Source organism: Balaenoptera musculus, chromosome 3 (assembly GCF_009873245.2).
Source record: "Balaenoptera musculus isolate JJ_BM4_2016_0621 chromosome 3, mBalMus1.pri.v3, whole genome shotgun sequence".
Lineage (NCBI taxonomy): Eukaryota > Metazoa > Chordata > Mammalia > Artiodactyla > Balaenopteridae > Balaenoptera > Balaenoptera musculus.
Window position 1 is genome coordinate 54,077,513 of NC_045787.1, and position 21,818 is coordinate 54,099,330.

The 21,818-nt window shown below is 41.4% G+C and overlaps 1 long non-coding RNA gene across 2 annotated transcripts in view; it reads right to left on the bottom strand.

Annotated features, from left to right (window-relative positions):
• Nucleotides 1–2,023: 2,023 nt before the first annotated feature.
• LOC118892381 overlaps nucleotides 2,024–21,818 on the bottom strand; it is a 34,843-nt gene continuing 15,048 nt past the window's right edge. For both annotated transcript variants that reach the window (XR_005019295.1, XR_005019296.1), the window contains 3 exons: nucleotides 14,086–14,304; nucleotides 9,591–9,747; nucleotides 2,024–2,248 (listed from right to left, as the gene is read on the bottom strand). This is a non-coding gene — a long non-coding RNA (uncharacterized LOC118892381). The remainder of the gene's footprint in view (nucleotides 2,249–9,590; nucleotides 9,748–14,085; nucleotides 14,305–21,818) is intronic.

The window sequence follows — 21,818 nt, forward strand, 5'->3', positions numbered from 1 at the left end:
TTGTGTATATGTGCCACATCTTCTTTATCCATTCGTCTGTCAATGGACACTTAGGTTGCTTCCATGTCCTGGCAACTGTAAATAGTGCTGCAATGAACACTGTGGTACCTGACTCTTTTTGAACTATGGTTTTCTCAGGATATATGCCCAGTAGTGGGATTGCTGGGTCATACGGTAGTTCTATTTTTAGTTTTTTAAGAAACCTCCATACTGTTCTCCATAGTGGCTGTATCAATTTACATTCCCACCAACAGTGCAAGAGGGTTCCCTTTTCTCCACACCCTCTCCAGCATTTATTGTTTGCAGACTTTTTGATGATGACCATTCTTACCAGTGTGAGGTGATACCTCATTGTAGTTTTGATTTGCATTTCTCTAATGATTAGTGACAACAAGACAAATATTATTCTCTGTTCTGCAACTTTTTATCTGTGTATGAATGGAAGAGAGTTATATCTTTAAAGGTCAGAGCCTTGAGAATGGGTTATCCTGTATATTTTAGGCTATAGGCAACATTCTTAACTAGTAGCAAAAGCAATAGAATACAAAGGTTAAAGTAAAAGAAACAGAACCAATGTGGAGTCAGATCTGTTCTTCCCTATTACATGGCCACAGTGACTGGCTAAGGAATGGACATGTGATGCAATCAGAGCCAGTGAGACACAATGTCTAGACTTTTACTGGGACTGTGAGAAAGAGAAACTCTCTTTTGGCCAACTGGATTTAGAGAGCTGAGAGTATAAGCTTAGAGCTGTTAACAGCCATCTTGCCACCTCACAGGGAAACCACATCTGAGAAGAAAACAGCATATTAGAGAAAAAGAACTGGGAACTGTCAAGAGAAATTGGACCCTTGACATTGGATGTCATCAACTGAACATTGGTATGTTGGTATACCAATGTTGGTAAATTGGATGGTATCAACTGAACATCTCTTTCATGACACACTAAAATCTAGTTCCTGTTCTGGACTTCTCTTTCTTTTTTTTTATTAATTTTTATTGGAGTATAGTTGCTTTACTGGACTTTGCAATTCTGTGAGCCAAAACACACTCACACACACACACACACACACAAAGACATACCTTTTACTGTTTAAGCCAGTTTAAGTTGGATTTTCTGTCACTTATAACACATCCTTCTTTTTTTTAACTTTATTTATTTATTTTTGGCTACATTGGGTCTTCATTGCTACACACGGGCTTTCTCTAGTTGTGGTGAGCGGGGGCTACTCTTCGTTGCGGTGTGTGGGCTTCTCATTGCGGTGGCTTCTCTTGTTGCAGAGCACGGGCTCTAGGAGCGTGGTCTTCAGTAGTTGTGGCATGCAGGCTCAGTAGTTGTGGCTCACGGGCTTAGTTGCTCCGTGGCATGTGGGATCTTCCTGGACCAGGGCTCAAACCCATGTCCCCTGCGTTGGCAGGCAGATTCTTAACCACTGCGCCACCAGGGAAGTCCCTAATACATCTTTCTTAGAAGCATGTTTTTCACCAATAAAAGGAGGATAGTACCTGCTACTGGGCTTTGGTGGGGTCTGAGTATTTTGGGAAGCATAAAGCCTATTCACCTATAAAGTATTATTCCTAATTGTTCTTTTCTGCTCCTGCCTGAGTTCCTCGCATACTAATACTTTTTAACATAAAACATAATGCTATACCAAAAGAACATTTTCATTACCAAATATGCCTGTTCTCTGTTCAGGGACTTCTGATCCCATCTGTTCCACAGAATTTTTCATATCATAGAATTCTTTGAAACCAGATCAGCAAAGTTCTGTTTCAATGAATCGTTTGTTCCCTAGGCCATGAAAATAGCTTCTGCAAATAAGATCCTATGTTAAAAATGATGTTTCTGAAAACATTTTACCTGTGATATATGCCAACACGCTTTGGAAATGAAATTGCCTAGTAAATTTGTTGCTGATGTTTAGTAAATTTTCACTACTGCTAATTAGTTAAAGTCTAAGTTCTTTCTGGTTTCTTGATCTTGGGACGTGCTGCTCAAAAAAGACACAGCCATGTGGGAAACTGACAATGAAAGCCCTTTGGTCTTTATTCAAACAGCAGAAGATTTTCTTTTCAATAATCAACTGCTCATTTTACTTTTGTACTTCTCTTTTTCCCTCATTTCTGCTTCTCTTTTTTTTCCACGACTCTTAATCCAGCTTTGAAATTTGATTCTTTGATTTGATCCATCTGCAATATTTATTCCTCAAAGCCATCATCAGTGCCTTTGCAGAAATTCATGTGATGCCTGTGAACATTAGAAGACAGAGAGATATTAGAAGACAAGGAGATATTAGATGACAGGGAGATTTTAAAAATTAGCAAATAGAAACAATATTTTGGTATGTGAATTCTATCTCAATAAAGCTGTTTATTAAAAAGGAAAAAAAAAAGCAATGAGTTAATACTGACTCTGTCCCCCAAAGAACCAATACACAATCACATACTGCTTCTCCCCAGAAGAAAACTGTGTCTGGGGTTCACCAGCATGAAGGATGGTGACATTCTTCTCTTGGTATCCAAATAAAACCCAGCAAACCCTCCTTCAAGTGTTACCAGTGAGGCATGTGGACTCACAGTGAGTGGATTGAACTGATAAAGGCATTTTATCTACCAGGATTTAAATGCGCCCTTTAAAGACTAAAATCAATTCCAGTGTCCCTCTTTATACTCTGGTGGTACCCATGTATATACAGCAAACCAGCCATTAGGAAAGAAGCTTTGCATCTTTCCACATAATCCAAAATGATGGCAAATTATGATGTGGTAATTAAATCAAAACCTTACATAAGAAGAAAATATCTATGGACTGGATATATTCAAAGCTACCTTCTTTTTAATTTTATTTTCCATTTTTTATGTTTTATCCCACTTTGCCAGTGTTCTCTCCTTGTAATTCATTCTCTAGCTAGGCTGAACTTACTGCTACTTAGAATGGCAGATATGACAGTAAAAAGATGATGTCACCCTTTAGCCAAATTGCATTATTATTACAGAATCCGTTATACTCTCAGTCATTTATCTCTGCCAACATGCTCCACGGGAAGGTTTTCCAGGGCAGATGTGAGCTCCCTCGGCAACAAAAGTGGTGGAGAGTGCACATTCATTTTAAAGTACTGAGAGGTAGAATTTAGTAAATCTTGAGATTTGGGAAATGTATTGTGAAAAGGAGACATCTAATGGCCTTAAATCTGTCCTGATTGAAAACCTCAAAGAATCTTGAGTTTGAAACAATCCCCCAATTTTTTCTCCTTACAGAAATATTTTCATCTAAAAGCATGCTTTTGACCCATGAAAATATCGTGCAGACTAGTCTCTTTTGTAAATATATGCATAAATGCTAAGAAATGATTTTACATTTTAGTTGTCATTTGATTAGGAGTTGGGTAAAAATTAGTAAAGGATAACTATGCAAGGTTCCATCAAGTGCACAAAAACAGCTCAAGATCAAATGCAGGCATTAGAGATAAAGGAAGGACTTTTTGAAGAGGAAAGCAAGCAATCAGAGAAATGGTATAAAACAGAAAAAACAACCCAGGAAATGAGAGTAAAAAGAGAACCCAGAATAAATTGGGTTCATTTGAGGGATACTTTCCCCCATATCTGCTCTTCCTCTTTTCTTCCCCAATTCTTTGGAGTGGTAGGTAAATTTTTAAAATACATTTTCTGTTTCCTCTTATCTTATTAAAATATAATACACACACACAGCAAAAATTCCAATAGTATCAATACAAAAAGGGATACAAGGAATGGGAAATCTCTCTCCCATTCCTGACCCCAGCTCCCTAGTATCTGCCTCTCTGTCACCTCAAGAAGGCAAATACTGTTGCCCCCTTCCTGAATCTCTTTATTTGTGTGTGTACCATGGACCCCTTAGCTCTCTGCTGAAGATTATGGATGCCCTTCTCAGAATAATGTTTGAAAGTAGGTAAAATGAAGTACAGAGGATTACAAAGGAAACCAATTACATTGAAATATGATTCTACCCAGGAAGGCCTTGGGGATCCCTGGGCTCTAGGATAAGAGCCTCTGCTCTTACGGTTCTTGTGCACGTGCAATCATGTACATGTCCGTATCTATCCTTTCCCACAAATGGCATTGGGCCTTCTGCAGTGGGTGCTGCTGGAGCTCTGCCCAGATCCCCTGGACAGCCAGTGCATCCATTTTCCGGCTGCTGTGAGTGTTGGCGGTTAATGGTTCACAGCTGCCCCCTTCTACAGGGAATTGTCCTCCCCACACCCACACTGTGGCACGCCCAGCCAACACTGGGGTACCAATGGTTGGCTGACTCCTAGTGCAATCCAAGCTCCAGAGCTCCACGTGGGATCAGGCTAAAGATGATATCCATTAAGACCATCCCCTTAGGGCTTCCCTGGTGGTGCAGTGGTTAAGCATCCGCCTGCCAATGCAGGAGACATGGGTTCGAACCCTGGTCCGGGAAGATCCCACATGCCGCGGAGCAACTAAGCCCGTGCGCCACAACTACTGAGCCTGCGCTCTAGAGCCCACGAGCCACAACTACTGAGCCCATGTGCCACAACTACTGAAGCCCGCTTGCCTAGAGCCCGTGCTCCGCAACAAGAGAAGCCACCACAATGAGAAGCCTGCGCACCGCAACGAAGAGTAGCCCCTGCTCGCCGCAACTAGAGAAAACCCATGCACAGCAACAAAGACCCAATGCAGCCAAATATATATTTATTTATTTGTTTGTTTGTTTATTTTTTTTACACACACACACACACACACACTGTATTTTATTTTTACAAGAGATAAATAGACTGACACCAAGCATTGTACATGGATGACCACAACAAAAGCAACAATGATTGCAATTACCAAACATGAAACACACTCATACTATGTCATAATATTGACATTCAGTCCAGTAATCCTCCACTGTAACAGCTCCTTTACTTTGCAGTGAAAATTGATTTGTATGTCCTTTGCCTCTGAGTCCTTGTGGGTTTTTTTTTTTTAATTCAGACAGAAAGTCACAAAAATTATACTCATCATCATCAGTTCACTCAGTCCCATGTAATTAATTTTTTTTTTCATCTTGATCTTTTGTTAGCACTTTTATGAGTTCATCAGTTTTTCATTAGAGTTCTGAAAATGCTTATTCATTCAGTTCAGCAGAGAAGCCTGCGCACCGCAACGAAGAGTAGCCCCTGCTCGCCGCAACTAGAGAAAACCCGTGCACAGCAACAAAGACCCAATGCAGCCAAAAATAAATTTATTTATTTGTTTGTTTGTTTATTTTTTTAAAAAAAAAGACCATCCCCTTAGTTTTTTCCCCTGTACTACCCCATCCCTCGTGCCCCTGGGAGCAATCCCCCCTAAAAGCCCAGGAATCCCTGTCTGTCTCTGCTTTCAGAAATCCTGACTCAAGGCACTCATTCACCATCCCTTACTTTGACTTTTATATTTATCGATTTTTTGCTTTTTTTAAAAATATATATATATTTATTTGTTTGTTTGTTTATTTGGCTGCGCACTCGGGATCTTCGTTGCAGTGTGTGGGATCTAGTTCCCTGACCAGGGATCAAACCCGGGCCCCCTGCATTGGGAGCATGGAGTGTTAACCACTGGACCACCAGGGAAGTCTCATATGGATTTTTTTTTCCATATCAATTTTTTTGAAAGACATTCCATATCTGTATACATGGATCTGTATACATGGATTCTTTTAACATCCACATACTAATCCATTCAATGGATTTACCATAATTAAGTTAGCATATTTCCAGCACAGTCATTTCCAATAGTTCCTCTCTGAGAACTTAAAACTCTAATTTTTACATGTTTAAATGTAGTTATACTGACTTACCACATTTTAAGCACAAACGGTCCACGACTTAGGATTTTTCAACTTTACGATGGTGAGCAAGAGATACACCATTCAGTAGAAACTGTATTGGGAGTTTTGAATTTTGATCTCTTCCGGGGCTAGAGATATACGGCCCGATGCTCTCTAGTGATGCTGGGCAGCGGCAGCAAGCTCAGTGCCCAGTCAGCCCCTGATCACAATCAATACACTTACAACCATGCTGTACCCATAAGCCCATTCTGTTTTTCACTTTCAGTGCAGTATTCAATAAATTACATGAGCTATTTAACACTTTATTATAAGAGAGATTAGAAGATTTTGCCCGACTACAGGCTAATGTTAAGTGTTCTGAGCACCTTTGAGGTAGGCTAGGCTAAGCTGTGCTGTTGAAAATGCATTTTCAACAAACGATATTTTCAACATAACCCTATTGTAAGTTGAGGAAGATCCGTATCTAATTAGTTGCTGAGGAGTCTTTCTTCGACTTCATTAGCCACAAAACTTTAGAACCTTGCTATCTTTTTGGAAGAAAGCTTTATTCTCAAAGCAATTTATATTTCAATTTGACAAACTGTAGAGACTCCGTTAGCTCCTAACCCTTGCATCTCTCAACGCCCACCACAGCACCAGCCTCTAGCACCAGATCAAGGAACACCCTCCGTTCTAAACAGGAGAAAAAACAGGCCCCGGGCTTCCCTGGTGGCTCAGTGGTTAAGAATCTGCCTGCCAATGCAGGGAACACGGGTTCGAGCCCTGGTCTGGGAAGATCCCACATGCCACGGAGCAACTAAGCCCGTGAGCCACAAGTACTGAGCCTGCGCATCTGGAGCCTGTGCTCCGCAACGGGAGAGGCCGCGACAGTGAGATACCCGCGCGTGGCGATGAAGAGTGGCCCCCGCTCGCCACAACTGGAGAAAGCCCTCGCACAGAAACGAAGACCCAAAACAGCCAAAAATAAATAAATTAATTAATTAATTAATTTAAAAAAAAAAACCTTCCTATTAAAAAAAAAAAAAAAAAAAACAGGCCCCGCAAATGCGTCACTTGGACCCTCGAATCTTTGGACCTCAGTGCTTACCTCCCCACCAGCAAGAGGAGTAGATGCTTCTCTGGAATCTGGTAAGAAACTGCTGGATCCCCGTGCTCTCACACACCACCCCACCAAGGAACCTGTTCCCAAGGACAGCACAGCCTAATCCCCCAGGGGGAAGAGAAGGGGTTCCTCTCTGTCCCTCCCATTGAAAGGTGGTTCCCCTCCCCCCTCCCAGGGTAGCACTTGGGGGCGTTTATTTGAGGCTGACCCTCACCTTTCAAACAGCCTTCCCAGGCGTAGGAATTTCCCCCAGTGTAAATTCCCCTTCCCCAGGACAGAAACCAGAACTCACTCTTCCCGCCCAGCAGCTGCTCATAGTGTGCAGGATGATAAACCCAGAATAGAGCAACGCAAGGAAGCAGGCGCTGCTCAGAATGCTAGTTCTGATCAGAATGGAAGAGAGCCCTGAAGATCCCCAGGTGGGCAGTGGCAGTAGGGTCTCTGCTGGGTTCGTTCAATGGGGTAAGTTCTGTTGCTCACATCTAAGAATTAAGACTGATAATTTAATTCACGTTTGTTTTTCTTTCCCTCAGAGGCTCCCCTCACCTCCAACCGTGAAAAGATGCTTGATTTCACTCAAAATCAGAGAAATGCAAAACAAATCAAGGGAAATATTGTTTTCTACCTACCAGATTGACAAAAATGAAAAAGTTCAATGAACTATCGATACCTTGGTATGAACATGGGAAAACGTGCTGCCAGTGGGAGAATAAACCAGTACAACCTTTACAAAGAGAACTGGGCTATGAGCTATCAAGTGTGAATGCAAAACCCTTGACCCAGCAGTGCCACCAACAGGAATTTATCTAATGGAGGCAAGCAAACTTTTTCTTTCAAGGAACAGGTAGTAAGTAGTTTAGGCCTCCAGGCCAGGTATCACTGCTGCAATTACTCAGCTCTGCTGCTGTAGTTTAAAAGCAGCCAACAGACATTATGTAAACAAGTGGGCATGGCTGTGTTGCAATAAAACTTTACTTAAAAAAACAAATGGCACGTTGAATTTGGCCCGCAGGTTATAGATTGCCAAGCCCTGCTAGGTACCCTTGAACAAAAAACAAAAACATATATACTGGGGCTTCCCTGGTGGCACAGTGGTTGAGAATCTGCCTGCCAATGCAGGGGACATGGGTTCGAGCCCTGGTCTGGGAAGAGCCCACATGCCGCGGAGCAACTAGGCCCCTGAGCCACAACTACTGAGCCTGCACATCTGGAGCCTGTGCTCCGCAACAAGAGAGGCCGCGACAGTGAGAGGCCCACGCACCCCGATGAAGAGTGGCCCCTGCTTGCTGCGACTACAGAAAGCCCTTGCACAGAAACGAAGACCCAACACAGCCAAAAATAAATAAATTAATTAATTAATTAAAAAAAAAAAACATATATACTGTATTCTTCATAGCAATAGCCTAAGAATGGAAACCACCTTGATGTCCATCAAGAGAGGACTAGATAAGTAAATTATAGCACAGCCATTCAACAGAATACTTGCAGCCACTAAAAAGAAGGAGGCAGCTCTATGTGCACTGATAAGGATTAATATCCAAAATTGATCAGATTTTTTAATAAATTAAAACAAAATTTTTTTACAATTCTTTGCATTGGGTTTATTGGATAACACCATATTGAATATCTTTAATCCCAGAATCTGCTTTTTTTTTAATTGAAATATAGTTGCTGTACAATATTATACAAGTCACAGGTGTACAATATAGTGATTCACAATTTTTAAAGGTTATACTCCATTTATAGTTATTATAAAATATTGGCTATATTCCCCATGTTGTACAATATATCCTTGTCACTTATTTTATACCTAATAGTTTGTACCTCTTACTCCCCTACCCCCATGTTGCCCTTCCCCTTCAAATTTTTTAAAATGCAAGGTGGAGAGCAGGGTAGAATATAATTCCATTTTTTGTAAAAATTATATATATAATTAATATTTACACACATATATATTTGCTTATCCAGGCGTAGCACATATCTGATGGACACAAATGAGATTGGGGAGGGAAACTAGATGGCTGGGGGACAGGAGCATGAGGGAGACCTTTTCTCACCGTATGCCCTTTTGTGCCCTTTGAATTTTATACCATGTGCTTTACCAATAAAGAACAAATAAATGCAATTTAACTTTTTTTAATGCATATACTTTTTTAGTAGTGTTCTGGATCACCAAGTATAAACAGGAAAATAAAGCAGGGCTCTGGACAGCAGACCTAGCTATTTCCAAAGTCCCCTCCCATGCCCAGAGGCTGCATGGGTGTCCATCAAAGAGCATCACAGAGGGAATCAGGAGACTCGGCTTCAAGTCCAGCCTCTGTTACCAACCCTCTGTGCTGCCGTGGACCAGTCACCTCATCTCTCTGATCATCCCTTTCCTCTTTGGTAAAATGGAGGCAATAGTACTTTTGAGCTATGTGATATAAAATAATGTTATTGTTATTGGGGAAATCTATTAATGTCTCTGGGTCTCTTTCCTAATCTACAAAATCAGAAAGTTGGATAAAATGAGACTTTAACTCTCAAATACATTATTCTGTTAATAAACAAAGTTGTCATTTACAAGAATTCAGGCAGAGTCATGAGCTTGGCAAACAAATGAGGATCTCTTTTTGCTTATCTCAAGAGAGTGACCTCCAAGTTCAAAAAGAAAATAAGATATATGTTTACACTTAGAGATCCAGGAGGTGGGAAAGGGCTGCCTTCTTCCAAGGATACCACCTCTTCTTTCCTTGGCCCAGCTAACCCAGCGGTTGTCAGCCAGGCAACTTCATTTTTTTTTTTTTTTTTTTTTTTTTTTTAGCTGTCACTGGGTACAGAACAAGCTCTGTTGGAAAAAAAAAAATTAGGAAATGTCACTCACAAAGAGGGATGGATACATTAACAATGTCAAATAATAGACTCATGAGGGCTGACAAAGAAATGGAGGGGCCATGCAGGGAGGGCCCCCTGCCCCATCCTGACTTCTGGCCTTTGCTAAGAGCTATCATTTGTATTGTTTCAGGAACTCCAGGGAGATGACAGGGTGGTGATAAGGAAGAGCAGCATTGCAGTATCCTATTTCTGAGAATTTCTGGTTATTGTTAAACAAAAGTTTGGAGAAGTTAAACTGACAGGAAATAACACACGTGTTGAGTTATAAGGTGGCAAATGTTGTGAAATCTGTCTTCAGAAAAGTTCAGCTGGACGAGAGTGTGCTGATGTGATAAGGAGCAGAGCTCCCAACACCATCTCAGCTGGTGGAAGACTCTTTTCCTTTCCTTCTTCATTTCCGTGGGCTTGGGATAACCACCCAGCCACTCTGAAAAGAAGGTTGCAAAGGCTCTTCATGTCCCTGGCTTCAAAGAACGTTTTACTCTTGAATAAACCATGTTTGTCCTCTCAATCTTAGAACGAAGGCAGCCAATCCAATCTAAGACATTTTAACAAATCACAGACTCTCCCTGGACATGCAGAGAGCATGGTGGGGATACACATTCAAAAATGATGGGCTGAGACAAGAGAGAAGGGATGTGGGCCTTAAAGCTGCAGAGGAAAAAGAGGGTGGGATTTCAAATGTGAATTAAAGGATTACACTTTCTCTATGAGAGGTGGGAGGAAATAGTTATTACCTAAATGATGCAGGACGTAAGGGTTTGTTAAAAAATTTTGGTAGACTATGGGACAAGCAGAAATAGGATGGAACAAATGAACCTATCTATGAAACAGAAACAGACTCACAGACATAGAGAATGGACTTGTGGTTGCCAAGGGGGAGCGGGTGGGGGAGGGATGGACTGGGAGTTTAGGTTAGTAGATGCAAAAACTCTTACATATAGAATGGATAAACAGCTAGGTCCTACTGTATAGCACAGGGAACTCTATTCAATATCCTGTGATAAACCATCATGGAAAAGAATATATAAAAGAATGTATATGTGTGTATAACTGAGTCACTTTGGTATACAGCAGATATTAACACAATATTGTAAATCAACTATACTTCTGAGAATTCCCTGGTGGTCCAGTGATTAGGACTCAGCACTCTCACTGCTGCAGCCCAGGTTCGATCCCTGGTCGGGATCCCACAAGCTACACTGCACGACCAAATATAAAAAAAAAACCAAAAAACTATACTTCAATAAAAAATAATTAAATAATTTTCTAAAAAATTTTTTAAAAAGAGATCAGGGGCTTCCCTGGTGGCACAGTGGTTCAGAGTCTGCCTGCCGGTGCGGGGGACGCGGGTTCGAGCCCTGGTCTGGGAGGATCCCACATGCCGTGGAGCAACTGGGCCTGTGAGCCACAATTGCGGAGCCTGTGCGTCTGGAGCCTATGCTCCACAACAAGAGAGGCCACAATAGTGAGGGGCCCGCGCACCCCGATGAAGAGTGGCCCCCGCTTGCCGCAGCTGGGGAGGGCCCTCGCACAGAAACGAAGACCCAACACAGCCATAAATAAATAAATAAATAAATAAAAATTTTTTAAAAAGAGAGATCAGCAAGGGAGGAGGAAGGGGGGCTTTCCTGGTGGCGCAGTGGTTAAGAATCCACCTGCCAATGCAGGGGACACAGGTTCGAGCCCTGGTCCAGGAAGATACCACATGCTGCGGAGCAACTAAGCCCATGTGCCACAACTACTGAGCCTGTGCTCTAGGGCCCACGAGCCACAACTACTGAAGCCCGTGCGCCTAGAGCCCGTGCTCTGCAACAAGGGAAGCCACTGCAATGAAAAGCCCACGCACCGCAACGAAGAGTAGCCCCCGCTCACCGCAACTAAAGAAATCCCAAGCGCAGCAAGGGAGACCCAACAGAGCCAAAAATAAATAAATTAAATTAAATTAAATTAAAAAGAGAGAAGGAAGGGTGGGAGGGAAGGATGGAAGGAAAGAAGAAGATAGATATATACCTATGCTCAGAAAATGTACTAGGTAGAAATATATCAATGTATTAATAACAGGGAGTAAAACTATGGGAGATTTTTTCTACTTATGGATTATCTGTGTTTTTTACAATGACTATACATTAGTTTCTGTTCATTTGTAGGTAATGATATCATGCAAATGAGAACTAGTTATTTCTGGTGAACCAAGTATATTTACAAGTACTTTAAGTAGTTTTCATGGAGCTCAAAAAAAAAGAAAGGAAGAAAGAAATAGGATGGAAAAGAGAAAAGAAATCAGAGTTTGGAGCAGAGAAAGGTTTGTTGCAAAGGCCAAGCAAGGAGAACAGGTGGCCGTGGATTTGTCATTTAGCTGATGTATTACAATGAGCGTATAATGAGGCTCAAGGTCTATGGGAAGTGGAATTTTCCACTCTCTTGGGCCTAGTTGGTTCTAACCAGTTTTTATAATATCCTCAACAGCTGTGTCATTCTTTTAATGGTTATGCCCTGCCCTCTTCTTTCCTGTCTCATAGGGGAGCCATAAGAGACAGTAGCAGTAGAGCTGCCACAATCCCCAAAGGGATAACGGGAAGAAGAGCTTGCCTGAAGCTAGAAATGTTACCAAACTCAGGTTCAGCTGCTCAACACTTGAAAGCCAAGTGTTGGTTGGAAAGAAAAGGAAAGGTCACTTTATTCAGGAGGCCAGCAACCTGCAGAGAAGGTGGATTCATGTCCAAAAACCAACTCAGAAGATTCTGCTTGACCAAGAAATTTTGTAAAGGGAGAAAGAGAAGTCAATCATTTGGGGAGGGGTCAGAGTCTTCCACTGTGTGCAGACTTTCTTCTGATTGCTTGGTGGTGAGGTAATAGGGCGGTGTTCCAGGAATCTTGTGCTTAGCGTGAAGTTGCCATCCTCCACCTGAGTGGCAGCCTTAGTTCCTGCAGACCTCAAAGGTATTGTTTATGTATCTTCTTTGAGGAGGAACTAGAACGCTGCCCCAAGGCTGCACTATTGTTTCTTGATTGTTCCTTCTTTGTTTCTGCATTCCCTTCCCTGATAAGCAAGTTTGAATCCGACCTTTGGAACTCAAGGAAGGTCAAGAAAGGTGAATGAAGCCTATTTCCTACAAGGAAGAAACAGGAGGACTTGGAAAGGATTTGTACCAGGAGGGCCCCACAGGGTCCTGCTCCATTTCAGAAAGAGAGAGAGTTGTACAGAGCGGGCCACCTAGACAAGAGCAATGACATTCTGCTGAGGGACACAGTGGCCTCTGGCAACCTCACGGGAAGGAAATGAATGCCCTGACCCCATGTACCTCTCTCCCTCCCTCCCATCTCCTGAAGAAAGCCAGAAAACATAGTCTTTGATGTAATCCATGCAGGACAACCTCACAGGGCAGGGACCAGTATGGAGAAAGGTGGAAAATAGATCTAAAGGGGCACAATGAAGAAATTCAACCCCCCTTTGCCCAGCCAAACAACTTCAGATTCTATCCCATGTGTAGGAAAGGCAGATAATTTAAGAAAAAGCTATAAGGAATTTTGAAACATTTTTCTTTCTTCCTGAATGTGAGTTTAAATCACGAGTTGCTAAGCTAAAATCTCCACTCTAAACCCTACAAAGCATAGATTACAATAATGCCAACCCAATAAAAAGCCATTTAATAAAGATCAGAAATGTTGAATAACTCAGTTCTTTGTAAACCCGAGTGCCCTACTATAAACTTTCAAATGTTACAGATGACCTTTTGAGATTATACAGGAGTTGTAAGAACAAGGCAAGTAAAGGAATGATAATAGGGGCAGATACATAGTTCATGGAACATTTCTTCTATTTTCCATCTTCCATCTCTGACAAGGAGAAAGATTATTGGACAAAAAATAGTAGAACAAGCATTCAGTTGAGAGACCTAAAAATCCAAACTGGTAAGGAGAGTCTAAGACAGCACCTGGATTCACTGCCTCAGTGTAAACCTTCTGGTCCTCACAAACTACATCCCAGCCTACTACTGGAAGAACTTGGCGATAAAATGAGCTACTGTTTGTTATCTCAAAAGAATCTTAGAAACTGGGTCAGGGATGGATGACACAATTCTCAGACAGGTTATCAAACACAATTCTGAACACAGAAAGAGGAACGGAGAGCACTTAAACATGCCTAGGAGTCAGGAAGGACAAGTCAAGATTTAATAAGTTCACAGCACTTCCTTTCTTATCCATACTCTGCCAGATTAGTAGATCAGAGAAAGCTGTTGACACTCTGCTTCATCATTTGAGCTCAGCATTGGACAGAGACCCTCACCTTGTGAACAAGGTGGAGGAATGTGGCCCAGAGATCACAAAGACAGATGCTAATTATGAATCAGTATCAGCCCAGAGTCTGTGGTGCCACGGAATTCTGTCTTCAGCCTGGACCTGCTCATTGAGTAATAGCTGAGTGTACAGCTGACTTGCTTTTCTTCTTCTTTGACAGCTGGAGAGGTAGCCAAATATCTTGAATGGAAGATCGTGGACCCAAAGCCTATAACAAACCAAATTTAACAGTAAAAATCCTAATTGGAATAAATGCAAAACCCTACACTTACATTTTTTGATGCATAAGAACAGAATCAGAAAAACATGACTAGGCTTCCAATTAAACACAGTGGGTTTTACTTCTTGCTTTTATTTCTTCTCTCTTCCAGAAGCTACCAAAATGACAATAGATAATTTATAATAAAATTAAAAATCACAAAAACAAAGAGAATTAGAGAGGAGAAATAGAGAAGAGGAGATGTAAGCAATAATTTGAAAGATGGAAAGCCAATAGTAACTGGTTTGGCAAAACCCACCACCAAAGTGCTTGCAAAGAGGGATGCCAATGAGAATGAAGCCAGTTCAGCTCTAAGAGCCCTGGAAAGGCCTAGGACCAGGAGGCCCAGTACTGCAGAAGGGAGTGGTGAAGCCCAGAGTGGGAAGTAGAAGTATGTGAACACATCAATAGAATGAGCTGCTTCATGAGAGTGTGTTTCCATTCTCTGAAGAGGTTCAAGCAGAATTTAGACAACCGCTAATCAAATATATTGTAAAAGTGGGAACTCCCTGGCAGTCCAGTGGTTAGGACTCTGTGCTCTCACTGTCAAGGGCCTGGGTTCAATCCCTGGTTGGGGAACTAAGATCCCCCAAGCTGCACTGTGTAGCCAAAAAATATATATATTCTTTCTTTTTTTCTTTTTTTGATTCAAGCTTTGGGTAGAACTTGCCTCCAATGACCTTTAAGTCCCATCACCTCTGAAATCCTGTGATTCTAATCCTGTGTAGACAGGATTCCAACAGATTTTGGTAACTTCTGCATGTAGTTCCCGTAAGAGTCCTAGAGGTGGCACTGTGGCATAAGGTGAGACTCAGCAACGGCTACTACCCGATTCTCCTGGGCTTATACTATTGTATGTGGTAACAAGTAATAACTAGAATGTTTCTGAATTTTAAAAAATCAGAAACCTGAACTCATAGGTTCAGAACACCTAGGTACAATAGTTCTAGTGACGCATGAGCCTTTGTGTGCATTAGTTTGTCACCCTTCTTAGCTCCGGCCTTCTGCCTTATTCGTATCTCAGCTGTGACACTTCTCTTCACCATATTCGTCATTCTAGGACAGCAAAACAAGTCATACGCCAAAGCAACTGCTCCTTCTCATCCCAAGTGTCCTGCCTCATTATGTGTACCCTTTACCTCAGGGATCCTGGGAGTGTGGGGCTCTACAAGCTTTATCTCCCTTGATTTAAAAAATGAGAAAAACAAAACAAAAACCTTATTTTTTCAGTACAAGTTTAGGCCAGTATCTCAGATATGATTGTCTCTGATCCTCTTCCCATTTCCACAGCTAAAGATTTATGCTCTGCTTCTTAAAAGCTAATTACTTAACATCTAGCTCTTCCTGACAAATTTTGTCACTCATCAAAACTATAAAGTTTGGTTTCTTTATTTCTTTTATCTGCTTCAGATTTATAAAGTCCATGGGTAATTTCTGCTCCTCACCAAGGAATATCTCCATCAACTCCATAGATTCAGAAAACTCTGCTCCTACATTCACATCTCAATTCCAGGAAACTTAACATTTGGAATCTATAAAACTGTCAAATCCACTAACTTTTGGCATAACTGGCCTCTTCCAACCCACTGATGGGGGAGGGGGAAGGTTAAATGCCGTTAGTCCAACCAAAAACCCAGACTGCCTTTTTTAATGTTGGGTCTAGTCTAGCTGATAAAAAATTGTGAGTTGAGTGGGAAAAAAAAAAAATCCATACTTAATTTTTGTTATCTTCACTAGTTTGTTGTATTTTTTAGATTCCACATATAAGGGATGGGGTAGGGGATTAAGAGGTACAAACTATTATGTATAAAATAAGCTACAACACGAGAAATATACCCAATATTTTATAATAACTATAAATGTAGTATAACCTTTAAAAATAATCACTATATTGTATAACTGTAAATTATATAATATTGTACACCAAATATATTTCAATTAATAAAAAAGATATGTGATCACCAAATGCAAAAAAAAAAAAAAAACACACACATACTCATTCTTTTAGTGACTAAATTTTCAATGGTAATGGCATGCTTGCCCCTTATTCCAAGTATGTGTCCTAACTGCCTTGGTCCTTTATAGGCTCAGGCCCTCAATATCTGATTGACTTCGGTTGTTTTGTTTGTTTTCTCAAGTGTCCTTTCTACTAATTTGATCTGAACCAAAGAATATGATGTAGTAGCTCACAACATTTTCCAAGTGTCCCAATTCTTATACCAACATTTTAGACTTGATCTTTCTCTCCTTCTCTAGAGAGAACAGAAATAATTTATTTCCTATTTAGAGCAATTAGTAAGCGCTTACAGAAACATCGTTGAATTGCTTGTCTCACAAAAGGAAGGGTAGCACCTGGCTAGTTAGTCCTCCAACTAAATCATTTCTATGGTTTCAAAAATATTCTTAGCGTTGCCAACATCATTTGTGCAAGTGAGTACCCATTCCACCTCCATATCACAAAATGGAAAACTTTCAAAGGAGTACTATGCATTGGGGCATACACGTTTGTTTTAAATTTCTTACCATGTTCATAGTACATACTTAAACCCTTAAGTGGCTTACAAAAGAGGAGTGCTCTAGTGATCCTTGTAATCTACTGCTATGAGGCAAATTACAGAGTGTGTTGAAAAGCGAAGAATTTAAACTTTGTGGATTCAGATTCAAATTCAGCCTTCGAGCCCCCATTTGAGCCAAATTCATTAATGCTGTGTTAAAACTGTGTGCTGGGAGACCCTAAGGATGAAACAAACCAGCGTCTCCTTGCGTAATTCAGGCATTTTAAATATAGCTGTGGTGCTGAGCCAATGAGAGTCTGTCACAACTCAGCCAAGGAAAAGCCACTATACTTCAAACTCCCAGTTTGGGCTTTTTGTTTATAACAGCCCCTCCCAGCTTTCCCTCTCCTCTATAAGAGAGTTCCCTCTCCTTTGCTTTAGGGGACTTGCACGTGGTTGACCATAGCTGTGTGTCCTGAATTGCAATTCTTTTCTGCTTCTGAATAAATTCATTTTGTTGGTTAAATAAATAAATATATAAATAAATATAGCTGTGGCTTGCGTCACACCAGGACGAGGGAGAAGCTTCTAAAGCTGATGAAAGAGCTGCTCAAGGAAACATAAAATGTCTCAGTTTCAAAGGCAAAAAAAAAAAAAAAAAAAAAAAATCAACAACTTGAGCCTATACTTGCTTCAAGAAAATCTGCAGTGAAAATTAAAACAAACAAAAACAGCTTAACAGATGCTCCAGAATTAGTTTTTCATTAGGGCACATGGAGGGTTGTTAGGTCTCTCTAAAAGTCTACTCAAAAAGGCCTACAAAGATTTCCCCAACTCGTGACTGTTCTGGTGTTTGTCTCCTGAGGTTTATAGTAAAAATAAAGCTAGAAGTATGAAGATAAGAACTTTGACTAGGGTTCTATGAGATTATATCATGTGAAGTGTAATTTTATATATCATTTTATTGTGTTGGCCTGCTTGGTCAATTTATAAACAATTTGGAAAGCTTAATACTGTACAAATACATTTCTTTGGGTCACTTCTCTAAAAAGAAATCAAGCCCCAAAGTAAGAATATTACCTCCCTATTTTACTTTTGTTTCTATGAGAAGCCAAGATTCAGCTTGCTTCACTTCCATTTACAGAAGCATTTCCATGTTCACACCCATCACAGGAAGGATTTGACTGGGCTTCTCTGGTGGCCCAGTGGTTGAGAATCCGCCTGCCAATGCAGGGGACAGGGGTTCGATCCCTGGTCTGGGAAGATCCCACATGCCACAGAGCAACTAAGCCCATGCACCACAACTACTGAGCCTGTGCTCTAGAGCCCGTGAGCCACAACTGCTGAGCCCGTGTGCCACAACTACTGAAGCCCGTGCGCCTAGAGCCCATGCTCCACAATGAGAGAAGCCACCGCAGTGAGAAGCCTACACCACAAAGAAGAGTAGCCCCCTCTCTCTGCAACTAGAGGAAGCCCGCACGCAGCAACAAAGACCCAACACATCCAAAAATAAATAAATAAAATAAATAAAGTTATTTAAAAAAAAAAAAGAAGGATTTGACTTATGAATTGTGCATAAAGTTAAAACATACAAAGAGTGCCAGAATGCCTGTGTTAGGTTTTTTGGTGTCAAGGTAACTTCGAGTGCTAGGGGATTTACTGCATGTTACACACGGGATTAAGAAAAACAGGAATCTGGGCTACAATGGCCAGGCATCGTGGGGCCCAGTCGAGCAGGACAGCAGGTGCTACAGGGCATGGGAGGCAGTTCTCAGAACTAAAAGGCACCAATGCAGCAGCAGTGACGAGGGCCCCAGGTTGCCAGGCTGACTCCTGGGCAGCTGTGTTCACTGACTCTCCAACCTTACGGTGACTCAGCAACTCTCTTTCTCCGTTTGTCCAGCTTAACTGCTGTCATCCAACCACCTCACTCTGAATATCTTTCCTCTACCTCGTGGCTTACATTACTCATGACTTCTGCTAGTTCATGGTTCTACGTCCTCTTGGCATCTATGTACTGCCCTCCATGGCTGGGGGGAACCCAGGTCTGCTTCTGTTACCAATTGCTTGTCTCTTTCCCTTTATTGCCAGCACAAATTCTTGAGAGAGAAAACTTGCTTGGTTTAGCTAACGACTATAGGCCACCTTATAGGTCTCTAGCCCAGTGGTTCTCAAATGTGGGTATGAAATGACCAAGAAGGTTTATTAAAACACAGATTGCTCAGCACCACCCCCAGAGTTTTCTGATTCAGTAGATCTCTAAATCTCTAGTGGGATCCAATAATTTGCATTTCTAACAGATCCCCAGGTGATTCTGATGCTTCTGATCTAGAGATAACACTTTGAAAGTCCCTGCTGTAGCTATAGGTTGATAGTCCTGGAAAAAGATGCCCTTCAGCTGTAGGTAGGGAGATAAGTAATATGATTTAGAACATGGCCACCTATAAATAAGGACCTTACCACTGCCAGTTTCCTCAGCAATAGACTTTGGACAGAAAACTTTTAATATGGCCTGTGGACAGGCAAGCACACTCTCTGACATTTTCCCTGTCCACTCCTTTTTCTTTTTTTCTTTTTTTCTGACAAAGCAAGAGACTTTATTGGGAAAGGGCGCACGGGTGGAGGGTCCACTCTTTTTCTAAGTGAGGTTCTACCGCATTCATTGAATGCCTCCTATGTGCCACACCTTCAATGTATTACCCTGGAGATACAAAACCAGGTCATTTTAACTTATAATAACCAAGGACTCAGCTAAATCATTTTAATAACGTAAAAATCAAGATAAATGTTTGGGTTCCCTTTTGAATATAAAGACACATCAAAAGAAAACTACAATAGCACAAGAAACTCTACTCGGTACTCTGTAATGGCCTATATGGGAAAAGAATCTAAAAAAGAGTGGAGATGTGTAAATGTATAACTGATTCACTTTGCTGTACACCTGAAACTAACACAACATTGTAAATCGACTATACTCCAATAAAAGTTAATAAAAAAAAGAAAACTACAGAAATTCTAGCATTTCCTTTCCAATCATACTGTGATAGAAACAAAAGAGTAAAAGGTGAAAAAGCAGAAAAGCACATTCAAAAAAATAATTAAGTTGAAAGAATTAGTTACAAATGACTCACAGTAAAACCAAAGTATATTATGATAAAAACAAACTAGGCTCTGTGTTCTCAAAACCCAGCTGCACGCAGAGTCAGGTAAGTACATCTGAAGAGGAGGTGTCCAACAGATCTGCTACAGGCAGGAAAAAGCCAGATATATACAAGTTTTAGAAAAGGTCACATTTAACCAACCTGTAAAGTGGGTGCTGTGAAGAATAGTTTGTACTGTTTTTCCTTGACAGGAGAACCCCAGAAGATCAGGCAACAAACCTACCTCTTTCCCTAGTCATTCCAGGTTGCAGGGACCTCCCTTCCCTTTTCTAGCTTTTTTGCAGCACTCACTGCCTAAATTAACCGTGGATTGTGTTGTGTTATATCGTCCTCTAGCGGTTTCAAAAATTTCTCATCTCCCTTTTTTAAGGGTAGTATTTATCACAGGGCCACACAAACACACGGTGCTTAACAAATGTCTATTAAATGGACTAAAATGAGTGACAGAGATCCTACAAAACAATTGCAACCAGATAAGATGACCTATCTCAGCTTCCCTGGGAGAATGAGTACTCTCCCAGGCAGAAGTATTTCAGGCTCAGGTTACTTATGCCATCACTGACTTTCCTTTAAAATAGATGATACAGGGACTTTTCTGGTGGTGCAGTGGTTAAGGCACGGCTCTCCCAATGCAGGGGGCCGGGGTTTAATCCCCGGTCAGGGAACTAGATCTCACATGCATGCCGCAACTAAGAGTTCACATTCCACAACGAAGGAGCCTGCCTACTGCAACTAAGACCCAGCACAACCAAAATCAATAAAAATATGTTTTTAAAAAATAAATAAATAATAAAGTAGATAATGCAGTAGAGTTTGCCACTGCCTCTTGTACAGTTTCAAGAAAATCCAATGTAACTTTGGAAAGTACGATAGCCTGAGAGCGCAAAAATTCCAAAAATGATAACTACAAGTTTTCTATTGATAAGAACAAATACAGGGTCTTCCCTGGTGGCACAGTGGTTAAGAATCCGCTTGCCAATGCAGGGGACACGGGTTTGAGCCCTGGTCCGGGAAGATCCCACATGCCGCGGAGCAACTAAGCCCATGTGCCACAGCTACTGAAGCCTGTGCGCCTAGAGCCCGTGCTCCGCAACAAGAGAAGCCACCGCAGTGAGAAGCCCAAGCACCTCAAAGAAGAGTAGCCCCCACTCGCCACAACTGGAGAAAGCCCGCGCGCAGCAGAGAAGACCCAACACAGCCATAAATAAAAAATAAATAAAGTTTTAAAAAAAAAGAACAACTACAACAAGTGTTTGAAGCTGGTCTCTATTGCAGAATATTGTGACCAAAAGGCACTTCGGAGTGAGACTTCACCTCTCAGTCGTGTTCGAATAACACCTCACTGAATAAGGAAACTATGTAAGTTTATAGCCCATTAATAGTTTTTTTTTTTTTTTACCCAGCAAAATGAATTTGTTTGGAAATAGCAGAGGAATTGCAATTTGTGACGTGCAAACCATAGGCAAGTCCCTCCTTAATCTTTCTTGATATATTGTGCGTTTGGGTTTTGATTTTTCTATCTATCTATCTATCTATCTATCTATCTATCTATTTATTTATTTATTTATGGCTGTGTTGGGTCTTTGTTGCTGAGCGGGGGCTACTCTTCATTGTAGTGCTCGGGCTTCTCGTTGCGGTCGCTTCTCTTGTTGCAGAGCACGGGCTCTAGGCGCGCAGGCTTCAGTAGTTGTGGCATGCGGCTCTAGAGCACAGGCTCAGTAGTTGTGGCTCACGGGCTTAGTGGCTCCGCGGCATGTGGGGTCTTCCCAGACCGGACCTCAAACCCGTGTCCCCTGAATTGGCAGGT